We start from the raw sequence: 5,078 nt of genomic DNA, 5'->3' as shown, positions 1-5,078 counted from the left end.
AAGCTATGTTTTTTTTTTTTTGCAAACAGATCTGTGCCACAGATGGTCATTTTTTCCGTGAAAGAAAGGAGGGAATTTTGTGTGAAATTTGTATTTTGCTTCTGATGTGACACAAAGCCGGCTTTGATATTGGTTATCGTGTGAACTACAAACAACTGCACCATCTCTCATAGCACTTGAATGAATTTTGACGCTGAGGCTAAGCCGTGGTCAAAAGCTTTACTCGTGCCCACAGATCCTCTCCTTGGCTTCCTATGAAAGCTCCCACTCCCCCATGTGTTTTTCCCATTAGTCCCTTATGTGAGGCCAATAACGCTGTAGCGCTTATTTAGCAGTCGTGACACTCAGCATCTCGCTCTGCCCACACCTCTGCGTATTGGGAGATGCAGTAAAGCCACAGAGTGGCCGGGAAAGCATGTGCGCTGCTCAAAAAAATGGACATTTAGCCGCGACCGCAGCTCAGGTTACCTTTGCCACCATGTCATTCAATACCGCAACTGTACAATGTACATAAAGTGTGTGAAATCACAGATGCTTGTGCCGCACTGGGGTCATAAAGTTAATATATTCAGCGATTTTTAACGCTCCTACTCTGTTCTCTGTGACAGCCAAAACTGAGACTGTAAAAAGAATCATTTAATAAATTTTGTCATATTGCATAATTTAGACATCAACCTTTAAGCTGAAAATGAGAGACATTGTGGGCTTATTCCCTTTGACATCGAAAAAACTAAAACAACTTGTAAAATGGCCTAATTTTATGCCTGATAGGAGGAAATGGACACATATATATAGTCAAAGAGTTGTTGAAGATGCTTGTCCATTAAGAAGTTTCTCTACACATTTATCTGCAGATTCTTCAATGATAAATAAGTGCTATGCAAGTCTTCACTTAAAGCAGTAACTCTAAACATTAAATGAGTTTATAATATGCCTAAGTCTATTTCTGCAAATTTCCATTCTAAGGGGATTAAACCTAGTTGTAAAACACACACACACACACACACACACACACACACACACACACACACACACACACACACACACACACACACACACACACACACACACACACACACCGGTTTCCAAATGGCCAGTTAGGGATTTTTCTGCTCTGCTGTGCATTTGCAAGTTTCACTAACTCCTACCACAGCTCTCCTACCAGCTAACATTAAAACTTGTCACTTGTAAACTGAGCTGCTAAGTTTAATTGATCTAAAAGAATTTAATGCGGCGTAGTGAATCGGAGCCGACAGCACAGATTTATCTGGTGGTCTCTGCGAGAACATAATATTGTGGACGTTTTAGGCCAGTGGGAATATTTAATTGTAGCCACAAAAATGATTTACTCCACACCGACTTAAATTACAATATGGGTGCATGGTTTGAATTGAGCTCTTAATTTCATTCATAAAAAAAATATAAATTAGCACGAAAAAGAGAGAATACATTATCCTTAAAAATGTCACGGTAACAGAGCCTATTAGTTCTTTTAGTCATTCGATTTTAAGTGCAGAATTTAGATGTAAAATAAACACGATGTAAATTATTTTAATGCTCTGTACAAACCGGTTACATTAGCTACAGTACATGCCATGTTGCTAAATTGAAGTGTATCATGCTAAAAATCCACCAGTTTATGTTTTAAACAGCATACTACTGTAGTAGGCATAAAAAAAACTTGAAATAACACATCATTTCAATCTCAGTGTGAATTTTGAGTACACTGATTTGTGATTTAAAACTACTACTGAAATGAAAGAAAGAAGCATGAACAGTTTTCGGATCTTCTTATAGAAACGCACTAATAAGAATGCAGAGGAAAGAAAATGAGACAGGAGGAAGTTGAATTGCCATCATGAAAGTGGACACCCTGTAGAAACACACTGATGTTTTATGGAGCCGAAAGTTGCTTTGAGGCCAGATTAACGTCTAACTCAAACCTCTGTGATCTCTTACCTCATCCTCAACTTTAACTGCCATGCCCTAAGGATACACTTGCTCCTTGAATAACTTATGCTTACACTGAATAATTGCCGGACCGATTCTCCGATTCTTATACAGGAATGCAAACACAAATTTGTATCCTGTTTGTAAAGATGTATAACGAAAGACAATTAGATCTAAATTCATAATCATGTCCGATTATTTTGTCTGGGAAAAGTAGCCACTGTTCATGTCAAATCCACAGCACTGAATTTTCTCACAACCACAGCTCTAAAATTGCCTGCAGAGTGGTGACTCACACCGGCAATGTATCATAAGTTCTGCACATCTAGTCTGATCCAGCTTCCCTGTTGCACTATGCTGACACCAGTCCTGTGGCTTCTCTCAAAACTGCAAACTTAGACGTTGGGTGAATAAGCCGATCGTAGATCAGCAGAAAAAGCAGAAAAACCTACAGCAAGAAAAACAGACAGCAAGACAAAACATGAAAAAATGCAACAGATAAACCACAGTAAAGTAGCATTGTCCTAAAGTACAAGTATGAGAAGGGACGACTATCCACACTTACAGACCTGCGTGTGTACTTCTGACCGCATGCTTCTTTGTAAGGCCAGGAAACATAATGTGCTATTTAAATAAAAACTTTAATTTGAACAAATTTAGTGTGAAGACTTCAAGACAGCAGGCATTAAAAACTATGTTACCAAGGTAACCATCTTAGATATCAATCGCTCCGCAACGGCTAAAATCTCCAGCATTTTCTTTCTCTCGTTCTCTCTCTCTCTCTCTCTCTCAGGACAGCTTGAGGCAGCACTCAATTGGCTTTCTGCCTATCCAAGCTGAACAACAGCAAGATGTGCAATTAAATTAAGACCCCTCGGTCAGTACACCAAAGAGGAGGAAATGCATTTCAGGAGTCTTGGGATGGCTGAATTACTGGAATGCATCAGATACTGGCCGCTGCCCAAAGTCTTAAAGCACTCCTCTGATTAGAGATGCACTGCGCAGTGACCCCAGAGAACAGATGAACAAAGCATCATTAAAAGGTGATGGATCAACCATTCAGCCAAGGGAGACCATTGTCCTTGGTACCGGGGCGAGACCTTTGATGTTCGTCGCTTTATTGACTCTGTTTTGGCATTCCACGCGTCTCTTTACATACCATTGAACCTGATCATTTACTGGAAAGATAAATGGTCAACCTGAAAAGCAGGCAGGAGGCCAATATGGACTAGACAGCAACACTCATTTATGCTAATCAAATACTCTTAAGGAAGGACAAAAAAAAAACAAACACTGGGATTCTTTTACGTCCTTTCGGATTTTTCCAGCAATAAAAACCGTAAAGGTAGCCAGCATTAAAAATTGTGGGCATCTGAGGGAAACCTGTCTGGCCGATCCCTGTGTGTATGTTACAAGTGAAGTGTTGCAGAGGTGAAAAAGGTTGCAGAGGTTGAGCTGTAGGGCCAATTGCTCCAGCACACTCAGGTCACTCTGCAGATGCCAGCTGAGAGTACAGTGGCACACCTTCCCTTCTTAAATCACAACCACATGGTGCCAGCAGACCACGGAGTGGCCCGCTACCCCCACCGATGCGCACACTCACAGGCCGTGCCTGTTCCACTGGTAATCACCAATTATTCAAGAAAAGAGCTCTTTGTGTGCAGAGCCTGTACAGCGTGCAGCAGCAGTGCCTGCTCCCTCATAATGATCGAGCTTAAGCAGACCATTTACAATCGAACAGAGCCTCTGCCAATGAGCAGAGTTAACCGCAAGGCAGGTTCAAGGGCTGGAGTTCCCTTCTTCTGCCTTTGCTTGGTAAATCACATATTATCCAAAGTAAAGAAACTGCCTGTCAGCTTGTAGAGGGGGATTTTACTGAATCTTCGCTTGGCGGTTTGAGGAAAGTGCTTCACCTGGTGAAGGCAAAGCAATTCCTAGGTTTGACAACTTAGAGGTGTAACGGATATGTTAGGGTGAAAGATCGTGCTTCTGACACCTTGTAGTGTTATCTGACTACTATTAGTCTCTGAATTAACTGGCGATACGTCAAACGCCATCAACTGTCGATTATCATTTGTATCTACCAGCAAATTTCTTGTGATTCTTCAACTGAACTTTTTGTAAGAAAAACAAGCTCAAACCAGGGTATACGATTAAATAAATCTAATAAATGTAATTTAAAATAATTAAATTAAAATTCAGCACTCGATTTAATCTGTTTTTTATTACGTTTATCAGAACACCAATCAAGGGTCAGGTACAGAAACACATTTGCTTCGGCTCCCAGTCTCACTCAGCCACAGAGCACAAGTCTTATTATTAACTAGCTCCATCTAGTGTAACTAAGTGTCTTTCCATTGGGTGACTGTACAACACAGATAAGAGTTACTCTGAACTTCTTATCTGACTAGGCTAAATGATTTCTTAATCAAACCTTAGTCACACTACCCAAAAACTGAGTAGAATAAAATAGGACAGAGTAAATACAAGAATAAAGAGTCGTATATAGTAAACCAAAGCAATGGTCAGAAAAAAAATACAAGCATACTGAAGATGGCAATTGCTTGTTTTTATGGTATTAAGGTCATTATCTTTAAATGCAGAAACACCAGTTTGAGCAAGTTTTTATAGAAAGCGATTAGCCTTGCTAATCTATTTCATTTAGTGATTAGCCTTGCTAAAAATACCAGGAAATCAACTTTCCATACAAGGTCTTTGTGTGTTATAACTGTGTTATAAACACACACATATTTAGTACACTCCTTTAACAGTTAAACCTGCTGCACCCTAGAGATCTTCTTCAGAAATAGGACCTACAGTATGCCCATGTATTTCTCCTCATGGGCTGCCTCCCCTGATGCTACAGGGCCCATTAAAATACAGATTCCTCAGCGAGTTCGTCATCTTTCCACCGCCAAGATACACAAAAAAATGTTCAGTGCGTCAAGCATTGTCCCCCAGGCAGACTGGCCTCCTATTGATGTCTCACTCAAACTGAAGTGAAATATGTCTCATGCCTAATAAAAAAAGCTTATGCTTAACTAAACGGCAGAGACAAATTAGCCTCAAGGTCAGAATAAAGGAAGTATGCAAATATGCAGATAATATTCAAAACACAAAAAGCTATC

This window comes from Tachysurus fulvidraco, chromosome 14 (genome assembly GCF_022655615.1).
Source record: "Tachysurus fulvidraco isolate hzauxx_2018 chromosome 14, HZAU_PFXX_2.0, whole genome shotgun sequence".
Classification (NCBI taxonomy): Eukaryota; Metazoa; Chordata; class Actinopteri; order Siluriformes; family Bagridae; genus Tachysurus; species Tachysurus fulvidraco.
The sequence above is the reverse complement of the archived record's forward strand: the minus strand, read 5'-3'. Positions refer to the sequence as shown.